The following is a 14,355-nucleotide window of genomic DNA, read 5'->3' as shown; positions in this document are numbered from 1 at the left end:
AGTTCCGAGGTCCAGGATGCACCTGCCAGTCAATTATCAGAGATTGAAAATCGTGGAAGAAGGGTAGCTCCTCTAACGGAAGTATTTTGTCCCGTAACGTCTTCGGACGAACATATGACATCCAAGTACTAAAGACCAATCAGGAACGTGGAAATGCTTTCTCAGAGGAGCGTAAATTGTTGTGTCCTTGTATTCGTTGAACCACTGGTGATACTATTGGATGAGGTGCTCTTGTCAACTGTTCATTGGCAATGAGGTTCTCGTGTATTGCATCAAGCCCTATCATTGGCTGAATAACCTCTCGCACGGCCGCCTCCTGCATGTGGGCGGGATCTAGTGACATCAGCACTGAGATGCTGACTATCGCTAGTTATCCCGTGTCAGTGTAGGGAGCCGGTGTCCGGGCCTGAGTCAGCTGGAAGAGCTTGGTGACACCGCGAACGGGATTACTGTTGGTGAGTAGGATATTTTCTTCTAGAGTGCTCAATGTGATTGGACACTCCCCTAGCGCCTTGACAGCACCGGACCCATTGGGGCATTGGACCCCTGGTCTTCCACCTGCCTACGCTGCTGTTGTTTGACACCTGGCCGTGGTGATGCGCTGGCTGTCGGTCAGTAACTCCTGGGTACTGACATTACCCCCTGCCTGGGGATTGCCTGTCCGTGTACCTTGAGCCACAGCTTCTGTTGGGGATTGACTGCCCTCCTCCAGCTTCACTACCACCTCTTAGGGTCTAGGTATTTGACCTTTGACTGGAACTACATGCTCACATCGAGCCTTCATTTAACCGTCAGCAGACCAATTTATTTTACAGGGTCAATTGTTAGAAGTGATGTTGACTGGATCAAAAAGTTCTTATGTGCTGAGGGTTAGACGGGATAGTGGGGTGGGGGGCATTTGGGTGCACTTCCCAGGATGGCACTGGTGCGCAGATCTTAGGAGACTGTATATATTATTCCGTGTGCTTTTGATATACTTTTGTGTGCTTGTATTAAATACTACTTTTATGACAAACGCGATTATTTGACTGGGCGCCTACCTCCCTTGCGCGAAGCCTCGAATGTTCTGCACATTAGGAAGATCTTTGAGGCATAAGTCTCAAGAAAGCCTGCTGGCCTCCAGTAGTCCTGACTGTCAGTGAGTTCAGAGAGGATCAGGGCGTTTCTTCTGAGTTACAGCTTCGCGATGCGGGAGGGCAGCAAAGTCTTATGGTTTCCTCTGGATGATCAGTTGGGGCCACCAGTCTCGGGATATTCCATGCTGGTGTCACATGTTTCTTTTTTGGCTTTTGTTAGGTGTTAACACGTGTGGTGGTCTCTAGGTCAGGGTTCCTCGTGGCCTCATGTTCCAAGGCAACGGCCCTAAACTTCACAATGGCACAGACGGGGCTTAAGTTATTTGCTGTCATACTCCACACCAAGGACGACAGTCCTAATCTTTGCAGTAGTTCCACCTGGCATACAGGGATAGTCAATTTTCCATGAGAGTGGTGGACGGCAAGCACTCTGGAAGCGCTTCCAACCAGACCTGATGTCTCACACTTCGCTCCCTATTATCCACTCAGGAGGATACTTGATGGGTCTCACTTCCTCCAGGTCCTCTTCTCCTCCCCCTTAGTCTGCTTTTCTTGCCATGCAGAGAGAAGAGATGGCCCGTGTTTCAAGCTCAAGACAAGTGGTGTTGGCTTCCTGAGGGATGACCCTTCACCCAGCAGGGAGACTTGAGAATCTTGGTCCCCAGTCCTGGTTGCAGCAGCTCGAAGCCTTGATAATCTTCTTTCCACATTGATGAACAACTTTTGGGACTCATGCTCCCACTTTCCATATCCAGCAGGCCTGGAAAATCATAAGATATTTACCAGCCCTGCAGGCCTAGTGACTTGAATATTCTACTCTTAACTGTAATGTACTTGATTTTAAAATGGTCTTAAATTGTGTTATCTTAGGCAAGTATTCTATTTTACAAAGCCACCTTTTTCTTATCAAATATGCAAGTTCAGCATTTCTACTGTACAAAGCAGAATCCACAGGACTCTCACGTTATCTATCATGCACAGGCACACATGCAACACAGCACACACACTCAAGCATCACAAGCTGCCCGACACTCCATACAGTTGTCATGTAGGCAAAGGGTGAATTAAGTACACAGCAGCAACGGAAGTTTACATCAGTGGGCTGGTAGATAGAAAAGCCTGTTCATACCACTTACTGACTCTTATTAAACTCAAAATACGTATGTTGCCATCACTGCTTTAAAGTTACTTAACTTCTGGCAAGGGCAGTAGCCCTCTACCACTATCGAGGGTAGCATTTTGTTCTCTCCCTTCCCCCGAAACTAACAAGACCGCATCACCATGAGACAGGCCTAGGTTATGGTGTACACACATGATCCATGTTTGCCTTTGACCAAAAATCAGTTCCAGGCGTTCGGATCTACAAGCTGCTGGCTCACTCTGGGTATGGGTATACATCCAAGACCATGCAAGGTCTTGGACGTATACCCATACCCATCACAGCAGGCAGCATACAAATCAAGTAAGAGTATTTAAATGTAGGTTTACAAAGTAACAGGATATGTTTTTACTTAGGCTGCCAACGAAGAAGCCATATTGGAACCTGTCTCACCGACTACAGCACCAGCCAGCAAGGAAACAGAATTTGATTTAAGGTGCGTCTTGTTAAGGTTGCATCTCCCTTGCGCGAAGTCCACTTTGACGTTTGTCGCTGTTTCGAATGGTCTGGCTCGCTTGCTTTTGTGGAAACATTTGCATGCACTTGCACAATCCCCTGCACTTTCACCTCACTTTTGTGGTGCATCCTCATGCAGCTGACATTATTTAATAGTTTGTAAATTGAGTGTTTTTGTTTTAATACAAAATTTGTAGGTCTTGTAGGCTCCAATCTTTCATTTGTTGCAGCAGGGATTCCATATCCTATGTAGCTTACAAACTCTTACTCTTCATGTGCACCCACTTCTTCTGGTTGTGGGTTATCATTATAGAGCTCTGTGCTGGTTTTGCTATTTATTACCAACACCCATTACTAAATGGAGATGACTGTTCTGTGCCAGTCATTTGGATGTGGTTTTCACTTTGGTTCATTGTTAGTCCTCTTATTGATGTTGCGTAGTTTTGAACTGTGGTGTGTCTTTTCTTATGACTTGGCAACGGGTGGCTTCCAGTGGCCCTGTTGTAGGTACTATGGAGACGATTGACAAAGGCATGTTGGAGTACACAAGCATACTCCTACAGTACTATATCTTGTACTTCTAAATGCTTTTATGAATTTGCCCTTCAGGGTCCATATTTGCCTTGTCGATTTCTCGACATCACCCCTTCAGTATAGCGACATTATTCAATGGTTAGAATGTTCTGAGTCATGGTATCAAAGTGTTTGCAGACGACACCCTTATACTTTCCAAGACTCAAAAGGGTTTACAGTTAGCTCTGGGAAGATTTGAGGAGTTTTGTCAGGACCATGACCTCCTAGTGAACGTGGAGAAAACAAAATGTATGGTCCTACATAGGCACAAGGGGATTAATGGCTGAGTAGAAATCAAGGAAGGTATTCTGGAGCAGACCCAGTCTTTCACTTATTTGGGGTTAACAATTGGCAGTAAACTCTGTTGTCAGCCCCAGATCAATCTTTTAACTCTTAGACATGCTCAGCTGTCAGGTGCCCTGCTGAAAGAGCAGTGATTTTCATACACCAAACCTGTCCCTCCAGTTAAAAAAAATTATAACACCAAAATTAGTGTTTCTGTCTTGTATGGGGCGGAACTGTGGGGCTTTGAGAATCATGCCCCCTTATAACAGCTCAAAATACATTTCTGAGGTTATAGACTGTTCTCCCTCAGTCAACCCCTCTACTGCCTCTGTTCTTAGATCTTGGTTTGGATTCTGTTTAAGATACAGCACACTTTAGACCAGTAGCATACTGGAGAAGACTCTGGTTTGCTCCGGAACTTTCCCAGTATGCACAAGCACTATTGAAGGTCAGGGACGCTGATAGCATGCATACAATTCCATGGCTGAGACAAGTAAAAACTACTCTGTCTGAGATGGGATTGAGTAGTCTGTGGCAAAATCCCATGGAAAACTCCTTTCCTTCTAACAGTGAATATAAGACAGCCTATTGGAACATGATCAAAATGAAACGCTTCTCTGCTGTAACAAGATCATCTTTATCCCATGACTTTTTAGAACATAAACGCAAAGTAAAGTATGAAAAGTACTGGGATTTCATCACTTCCAAACAAGATAGGAAACTCTATCATCAATTTAGGGTGGGCTCTCTTCCCACCAATTTATTCACTAGCAAATGGAATGGTTTGACCCACAGCAAATGTCCGTTTTGCCCCACACAGAATGAATCATTGGCACACATTTTATTTGCATGTCCGGTTTAAAAAGTCCCAAGGCATAGATGGTTAAAGCCTGTCTGTCTGAACCTAGGGACTAGGATAGGCAGCGAAGCCTTTAGGATTCTAAAAATATCTACGAATGAGCCGATTGTGATTGCTGTCGCCAAATTCTTAAGCTGGACGTGGGTTATTCGTGCCAAAGGGAGGAGGTAGCTTTAAACTATTCTTCTCTCGGTATGTGTGGGGACGAATAATTAAAAGTATAGTGTCCCACTGACCTTAGCGTATCCATTTGGCAGTCTTTTTAAGATTTTATGAGTGTAATGTTAAATATGGTGGGAGACATTTTTTAAAGATTTTCAGTGAAGAGTATTATTTATTGTTTAATCATATTTTAACTGTGGACCGGTTATTTTCTGTTCATCTCCTCTTAATGAATATTTTTCTTTTTCTTGCTAAACACCCATGATCATGGAAATTTTTTAAGAACTGTTAATGTCAAATTTAAATGTATTTTGTTTTTGAAATTATTTTTAACATGGTTTTCGCCGTAAAATATGCATAAATACCTTGTTGGGCTTCACAATCCCGTGTATGACCCTGGATTATGGATAATAAGTGTTCTATGCATTTTACTGTTATGTGATGGTCCAGACTTTGAAAGTCCTGTTTTCTATGTTTCCACACTGATACTTTATTAGTTGTTGAAACTGACGACAACCTAACGTGATCAAGGCTGTCCCCAGCCGAAACATTTTGTTAGGTAAATAAACACCCTTGGAGTAGCAGCGGAGTTGCGTGTGTTTTTGCAAACTGAGAGCACCCTTAACTTTGGAACTTTTGAAACGTTGATTACCGGCGTGCTTGGCCGGCATTCATGTCACCTCCCTCGGGGCCGCAGTCAGCACGCACAGAGCGGACTTTGAAAACATATATATATATATATATATATATATATATATATATATATATATATAATATATATATTCCAGGAGCAATTAGGCTTCAGGGCCCCCGCCCACCCCGATGTTGTCCGTGGGTCCCCCGGAGCCTTCCTCCATATATTGCAGTATTATACCTCTATGTTAACTTTGTACACTTTTGTAGCAGCCCATCCTGATGTTGTCCGGGATCAATTAGGCTTCAGGGCCCCCGCCCGCCCCGACGTAGTCCGTGGGTCTCCCGGAGCCTTCCTCCATATATTACAGTATTATACCTCTATGTTTACTTTGTACGCTTTTGTAACCTGCACACGTAACTTTTTCCTCCAGTAATGCACCGTTTGGCTCACTTTTTTAATGCTCCGTTTGCTTCCTTTTACTACCTGCACACGTCACTTTTTCCTCCTATACCTCTGTTTACTTTCTACGCTTTTGTAACCTGCACACGTAACTTTTTCCTCCTGTAATGCGCCGTTTGGCTCACTATTGTAATGCTCCGTTTGCTTCCTCTTGCTCACGATGTACGCTTTTGTAACCTGCACACATAACTTTTTCCTCCAGTAATGCACCGTTTGGCTCACTTTTGTAATGCTCCGTTTGCTTCCTCTTGCTCACGATTTTCATTTTTGCTTCATTTTTCCGCCGCTCACCGCTCCTAAATAAATAACCTACCTCATCCGCCGCTCACTGCTCCTGTCCGCTGCTCCTCCCCGCGCCATGTCCGCCGGTCCTCCTTGCGCTCCTGGACGCCGCTCCTCCCCGCGCTCCTCACTTCTGGCACGCACGTCGCGGCCGGCGCTTCTTCTAAGGGACTACTTTTTTTTTCGGTACATTTTTAAATAACGTATATTTATTACGTTTATATAGCCTATGTCCATCTGCACACCCTGACGATTACAACGATGTATCGGGTGTGTGGATTGGCGCTGTGGTTCCCGAGTTTACCCGCCTCAAAGGTTCAAAGTTCTTCCTTTATAATAGTAGTGCATATGTGTATATATATGTGTGTGTGTGTGTGTATATATATATATATATATATATATATATCTATCTCCTACTGGCAGTCGCCAGTAGGTAGTTATAGTTAGGATTATTTTCAATAGAAAATCTCAACATTCTATTGTGAATAACTTTGGCGCCGGTTGAGGAATCTGCCTGAAAATTTCCTCAAATTTGCCTCGCGGCGCTCTGGTTCTTCCCTGAAAGTTTGGGGGGGATTTGTCAAGCGGGGGCCGAGAAAAAAGGGGGGTCCCAAAACATGTTTTCCCCATGTTAATTTCCATAGGGCGGTCGACCTCACTTTTAGCCCGAACGGCTGAATGGATTTCCACCAAACTGGGCAAAATTGTAGGGACTGGTAGCCCGATGTGCCTTTGCTATGTCTCAAGATATGTGCTCCAGTGGATTTTTAGTAATTTAGGTTCAAAAAAATATATATATCTATAAGCGCGCACCGGGGCGCTAACCAGCGCGCTACGCGAGTTCGTGCACGGAAAGCTGATTGGCTCTCGGGTGTCTGTCAACATTCCAAACAGTCCGGAGCGGACGCCATCTTGTGTCTCGGTAGGATCGAGACACAAGAGGTGGCAAAAACAAAGGGGGAAATGACCATAAGGGGGCAGAGTAGACTCCCCCTGACCCCCTAGGTTTGATGTGGGGGCTATAAAAGGGCCCCGTGGGGGGAGCGCCCGGTATGCGCACCGCCGAGCGTACCGGGGAGCGTACCATGGGGAAAAAAGTATGATGGTTTTTAAAAAATGTAGCCTTTTTTTTATAATTTAAAGGTAGTTCTAAAAAGAAATGTTTTAAAAAAAAAAAAAAAATTGAACATTTTGTACTTTTTTTGGCTTTTATGAACTATTTTATATTTTTTTTGTTATTTTTATGGGGAGAAACAAAAAACAGGGAATTAAAAACAGCTCAACTGGAGCAAAAAAAAATCAGGAAAAAATTATGGATTTTTGGGGCATTTGTGGTTTTACCAGCACGGTTGATGAGCGTTATGCTTTGCTCACCATAGGTGATGGTCTTACCACAAAAAATACAAGAGATCTTGTATTGCCCAAACTTTGGTTGAATGTTTGGGACCATCTCCCTTGTCTCTGGTCCCGATGGAGTGGGTTGCTTTCTTTTGGAGGTGCTGGTTGAAGATTGGGGAGGGTTACTGGCCAGTTCTCTCACCTCTGCGGCAGCATAGTTGTTGGGATGCTTGCGCTGCATGTGCCGAATCATGGTGTTATTGCCAAATGAATATTTCTTATTAGGGTTCCCACTTGAAAGTTCAATGCCACAGATTTGGCAAGTCACTTTTGGCGCATTCACTTTATTCTTGCCCTCTGGGATGGAAAAAACTCCCATACAATGTGCTGCTTTGGCCTATATGGGTTATTATCTGTCTTCTGGCAGCCTCCTCCTCCTCCTCCTCCTCCTCCTCCTCCTCCTCTTCTTCTTGACCACCAATGTGATGTTGTGGTGGTGGTGGTGGTGCAGATGCTCCAGCTGCTGCTGCTACTGTAGCCATTTTAAAGTACAAAATATTGCTCAAAGATCTCCAAACAGGTCTTCCTCAGTCAAAGGACAAAGTCAAAATAAGGAAAAAAGGTGGGGGCTTTCATCATTTGGAAAAAAAAAACTGTCCTGAACCAATGAAAAGTGTTATTTTCAGGTCACATGACCCGAAGCCCTTACGCGACGCGCCCCGGGACGCGTCGCGTAAGCGCGCCAGATGCTTACGTTGCGCGATCGTATTTGCTCAAGTGCTTCCGGGTGCGCTTACGCCGTGCGTATCACGCTGACGCGGCTACGCGATACGTCACGATGATGTTTTCGTTCGCGGCAATAGCGCTAGCGGGACGCTCACCGGGGCGCGCCGGAAAACTGCTGTTTCCGGTGCGCACACAGGGGCGCGCACCGGGAGCGCACCAGGGCAAAAAAAAAAAAAAGTATTATATAAATATACAATATAGGATTCATTATAAAAAATATTACATTTCATAGGTTTGAGGCCCTATATATAGTTAGGAATTAGCATTTAAAAAACCTATGAAATTCACTGAAAAAACCATAGGTTTCACACCAGTTATAGTTAGCTTGAAATTTTACTGACATAAAACCATAGAAATTCCAACGTTATAGTTAGTTGGACTCACTATAACAAGCGCGCCTGCAATGCACTGCTGATGATGTCACATATTACATCACTCATGGCATCGTCAGTGACATCACTCATGACATCACTTATGACACCATCCTTGTGACAGTGACAGACCTCCTATTAGTGAAATGTAATCCTTGAAATACATATTCAAAAATAGAAACTAACACTTTCAAAAAAATGGAGATACCCATACCAGTTACAACCAATTCAGTAATTCCACCATCTATTTTCAACCAAATTTCGAAAAGCACCACCCAATTAGAACAAATTGCCACTAAGCTTGATTAGTAAAGTTCATAAGCAAACAATAGTTCCAGATGGAAAACGCTGAATCCGTGGTTGCAAAAGAGTTCTTTTAATATGCCAAGAGAAACCAGCCAACGCGTTTCGTTCCGTCAAGCGGAACTTCTTCAGGGCTGTAAATCATAAAGTGAAACATACAAAAACCCGTGTAAGTAGCTTCTAACAAAAATATGTGTACCATGATAAAATTATGTGCAAAGACATTACATAACAAAAAAGACAAGTCACAGTTAAAAACATGCTCCAAGTTAAAATAGCAGCATTCTTCTCTCAACACTACAGTTTATACACATTTTCCAAAGTGCCTATGCTGCAAATGCAATATCTAACGCAGGCCTCATTATAAACCCACAACGGGACCTGACCATCGGGGTAATTTTATCAAGCAAAGGTCATATGTATCTTAATTTTATCTACTGTTTGTTATATGTAGGTACATCATCCCTAAAATATTATTTGTGCAATTTCAACCAGCAGCGACAGCGTTATCCTTATTATTGTTCATAATAGAATTTCAAACTTGGCACATGTTTCCGCACCAAAAATTTTGTTAAGCAAAGCAGGTCATTTCATCTTCCATTGTCAGAGATTTTTGTATATATCCCTCTTATGTCAATGCCGCAAATCCATGCCACACTATAAACCAACAGTGAACGCTCTCCAAGTAAATCTCAATAAGTTTAAATCAATAGTACAACACATATTAATCCTTAGTAACTAATAAGAAAATTGATATAATTCCTACCGCAATAGAATACTAGAAGGCAGGGATATATTCCAAATCAGAGTATCAGTTTTGAGAAAGGAGCCAAATCCTTCTATCTAAGTGTCCAATGGATAGGGTAGACTTCCGACAATATTTCCAAATATGATCTTCACCTAAGAATACATGCAACAAATGCATGCATGAGAGAAACAGTTATTAAAAAAGCCCTAATGTATTTATATACGGACTAAGTAACTGATTTTGCGTCTATGTTCAAATAAAATGATAGGTGTGTACCTTTTGTATTCAAGAAATGTTGTTCTCAGAGGGACGATCACTTATCCTCATGCAGCAATTTTGACGTATTATGTGTTCCACTGGGCCCAAATATTGGCCTACAACAATTACGGAAATTGAAAAGCAAACTATCAGTCACGAAAGTATATGGGGCCTGTCATGATAGCATGTTATCACTCTTAAGGTATAAATCTAAGTCTACCACTATGTCTAATGGCCTACCTTCGAATGATGTGACGTGCACTTTGTTTGCACCGTCGCGTATTCAGTTCCAACGGTCCTCAATTAGCTCCAAATTTGTAGTTGCTTTGAGGTAATTACCTGCAAGTCAATGCGAATATATGTATTCATGCTGGAAAGGTTACATAGCTAGTAATACTGTTTTAAAAAGTCTTAGTCTCTATTGTCACCCCATAAAGAGGCCAGATATCGGTTCCCCAGGGTATCATCTTCAATATCCCTTGTGCACATGATGATTAAAAGCAGGAAACTACATTGCACCTCACTACGATATCACCCGTTTTTGTTGCACCTGATTCCAATGTGCAGAGTGTGATAATCTACGGACTTCCAGGGGAAGTGCCCATGTTGCAGACACTTAATGCTCCGCAAGTTAATCTGCGTCAGCAATGCCTTTACATTAAGCAGGAAACTGTATTAACCTCACTACGGTCTCACTCGTTTTTATTGCACCTGGTTTCAACATGCAGTGTGTGAAACCCCCGAACCCTCAGGGACAGTGCCCATGTTACAGATGCTTATTGCGCCGCGTGTTAATCTACATCGGTAACGTATTTACACTTGTTCCAACCTGAAATGCATATGTCCGTGATGAAAACAACATTAGCACTGCTATTTAGATTGCAATGGAAATATATTAAATTTCGTCTGAATGTGGACCCATACCGCCAAGATATTTTTAAAAAAAACTAAAGTATGAGCCAAACGGAATGGGTCTGGGCCTATTAGAAATGAGAGGGTCTCCTATGTATCTTACCTTTTGGGGTCGTATCTGTTTCCCCAGTTGGCGTGTTCGCGGTCCGCGCGCCAAACCTGTCCCGGCAAGTTGTAGGAGCCGGCCTCCCTAAGGCTGATTATAATGTAACCACACCCTCCTCACGTGTGGACGAGGGAAGGTCGCTAACTAACACTTTCAAAAAAATGGAGATACCCATACCAGTTACAACAACCAATTCAGTAATTCCACCATCTATATACACATCCACTCATTCACCAACAGTTTTATATAGTCACTCATACATATACTCACTCATCATATGCAGTGATACATCTATACATCCTGTTATACACCGACAGTCATCCAAAAGTTACTCACACACATACTCACACATGCAAATAAACTATGGAACATCCATTTATTTGCATATACAACTATACACACACTACCTCCTTACTTCTAAGGAAACTTACACATACTTACTCTCTTAAACAATCACTTATAGAAACACATACTTATTTAAACAGGAACTCTTACAATCTCTTACTCTCACATATACTCACTTATATACATCAAAACTCAATACACTAGATTAAAATATATGTCGTTACTAAAAAAGACAATAGTGAGACAGTCATTCACTCACCAACACACACATATACACACTCATCCACCCATACAGTCCTGCACATAGGCTGTCTTAAAAACACATACAAACAGTGAGTCAGTCACCAACCCATGCAGCCACTTATACACAAAGTGAAACACTGATGCATATATTTCAATATTTAAAAGTTACTCGCTAATATATGTATTCAATAAGATACACTTAATAAGGCAGTTAACCAATCATTTAAAAAAAAAACCATCCATTTACACACTTATTCAACCATTTTTTTCTTCCATCAACCTTTGCAAATGGCTGGTGTCATCAGTGATGTCATGAGTGATATCACTGACGATTTCATGAGTGATGTAATATGTGACGTCATCAGCAGTGCATTGCAGGCGCGCTTGTTATAGTGAGTCCAACTAACTATAACGTTGGAATTTCTATGGTTTTATGTCAGTAAAATTGCCAGCTAACTATAACTGGTGTGAAACCTATGGTTTTTTCAGTGAAAATATATATCCTCCAACTCCTTACCCTTCGAAGGAAAGGCGCGCTCACAAACCGGTGAATCCTTCCTTTATTTCTTTGTTTGGTTCATTTCAGCAGCCTGACGCGTTTCGGGGCATCTGGCCCCTTAATCATAGGCGAACAATGGACATCACAGCAAAGTTTGCTCCCAGCATTCATTCCCTGCTTGCTTCTAAAATTTTAGGCCTCCGGTGTGCCCCTCTAATGAGTTTTTTACAAGTGCATGCTGGGACTTGCGGTTCTTTTTCAAGCTAATTAACACCCTCCAGTTGGTTCTGTGAGTTTAAATGTCCATATTTATTTTAAGAAACCTTCTGATTTGATGCTGTCCATATTTTATTTCTTTCATTCCGGTTTGTTCCAAAATAGCCCACTTTTCAGGCTGATGAGGAAAACTACCCCGGCAGGTTCGAGGCGGCAGCCATTACCCCTTACTGTCTTTAGACAAAGTTCCCAACACTGGTCCATTTCGGGGCATTGTGGTGCTCTTTTGCGGGCGGTGCATCCATCGCCGGGACCAAGCCGGAAAATATTTCTACAACTCCTTCACCTTCGAAGGAAAGACGCACTCACAAACTGGTGAATCATTCCTTTATTTCTTTGTTTGGTTCATTTCAGCAGCCTGACGCGTTTCGGGGCATCTGGCCCCTTAATCATAGGCGAACAACGGACATCACAGCAAAGTTTGCTCCCAGCATTCCCTGCATGCTTCTAAAATTTTAGGCCTCCGATGTGCCCCTCTAATGAGTATTTACAAGTGAATGCTGGGACTTGCGGTTCTTTTTCAAGCTAATTAACACCCTCCAGTGGGTTCTGTGAGTTTAAATGTCCATATTTATTTTAAGAAACGTTCTGATTTGATGCTGTCCATATTTTAATTCTTTCGTTGTTGGCTTTTAGACATGTAGTTTAGGGTTGCAAGATGTTTTGTTGTCAGACAGATGTGTTAAAAAGCATTCTTGCTGCTGAATTGTATATATGCTCGAACCATTGATCCAGACTTGGCATATTCATGTATCCCAGTCAGAAAAGCATTGAGAGTTCTGGTGTGCACCCTTTGAAGAATGCCAGATATGGTAGTATGAACCGTACGTAGTAGCAAATGAATGAATTTAATGGAGATTAATATACTTTCAAAAGGGTTATAATAGAGTATCAATTTTGGAGGAGACCACATGGTTTCTGGTATGCCTTTGAGTAACAGTGTACCAAGCCTATGGTTTTATTTATTTATTTATTTGGGTTCTTATAAAGCGCAGGAATTCGATCTCCGAAGAGATATCTCCGCGCTGTGTTGTACTGAGGGTCAGTGGAAGCAAGAGGAATAAGTGACTTAACTAGGGTTGCTGGGTGGGAAACAGATACGTTTTTAGATATTTTCTAAAGGTGGTAAGATTGGAGTTCAGTCTTATGAATGGAGGTAATGAGTTCCATAGAGTAGGACCTCTAAAAGCTAGGGCTCGGCCTCCCTGTCTTTCTCTTCTGATCCTAGGGATCTGCAGCAGGGCTTGATTTTCAGATCTTAAGGATCTACCTGGCTGATACAGTTGGAAAATTTCATTTAAATACCTAGGGCCAGTACCGTACAAGCATTTGTGGATGGTACAACAAATCTTGAATAGCACTCTCTGGCGAATTGGAAGCCAGTGTAGCTTGCTCAGTAAAGGATGTGAGGGAGATCTCGCAGGGACATTGAGGATCAATCTAGCAGCCGTGTTCTGAACAACCTGCAATCTCTTCAACTGTTCTGTGTTAGCGGAGATGAGCAATCCGTTACAGTAGTCTACCCTACTCATGACTAGGGTCTGTACGAGTGTTCTCCGGTGATGGTCAGCTAAATAAGGGAACACCCTTCTGAGTAGGCCAATGACTCTCATGCAGGTTCCTGTAACCTGTGTGGCATGATCTTTTAGCACCAGGGATTGATCCAACTTAACGCCCAAATTTTTCACGCTTTCCTTAGGACAAGGAGCTATGCCCAATTCTGGAGGCCACCACTCAGGTGTCCAGAGGAGTGGTGCGTTCCCAAAAAGCATGACCTCCGTCTTGCCCACATTGCACTGTAGGCAATTGGAGGTCATCCATCCAGCAATAGCTCTCATTCCAGCAGAGAAGGAATTCCTTACTGTAGGGGTCATATTTTGGAATGGGAACAACAGCTGGGTGTCGTCTGCATAGGATATTGGTATGAAACCAAATTTCCTAGCGACCTTCGCCAAGGGGGCCACATACACATTGAATAATGTGGGGCTTAGGCATGAGCCCTGTGGAACCCCCTTAGTGAGCTCTCTAGAGATGGAATAGTGAGAGCCCAAGCGAACATTTTGGGATCGGTTGGAAATGAAACTTTCCAGCCAAGATAGAGCAGTTCCTTGCACTCCTACTCCCTTCAGACGACTGATCAAGGTGTCGTGAGACACCGTGTCGAAGGCAGCGGACAAATCTAATAGCACCAGAATCATAGAGCCTCCCCCATCCTGTGCCAT

At 42.9% G+C, this 14,355-nt stretch overlaps 1 protein-coding gene across 5 annotated transcripts in view; it reads left to right on the top strand.

Moving 5' to 3' along the window:
- Positions 1–323: 323 nt before the first annotated feature.
- VMP1 (vacuole membrane protein 1) overlaps positions 324–14,355 on the top strand; it is an 864,072-nt gene continuing 850,040 nt past the window's right edge. For 3 of the 5 annotated variants that reach the window (XR_015308362.1, XM_086954950.1, XM_086954945.1), the window contains exon 1: positions 335–455. The gene's annotated coding sequence lies outside the window, so the exon portion shown is untranslated. Of the gene's footprint in view, positions 456–2,591; positions 2,672–14,355 lie in introns of all 5 variants that reach the window. The other 2 variants (XM_086954948.1, XM_086954944.1) reach the window with 2 other exon arrangements.

This window comes from Lissotriton vulgaris, chromosome 2_1 (genome assembly GCF_964263255.1).
Source record: "Lissotriton vulgaris chromosome 2_1, aLisVul1.2, whole genome shotgun sequence".
NCBI lineage: Eukaryota > Metazoa > Chordata > Amphibia > Caudata > Salamandridae > Lissotriton > Lissotriton vulgaris.
Note: the sequence above shows the minus strand (reverse complement) of the source record. Positions and strands in the feature narration are given on the sequence as shown.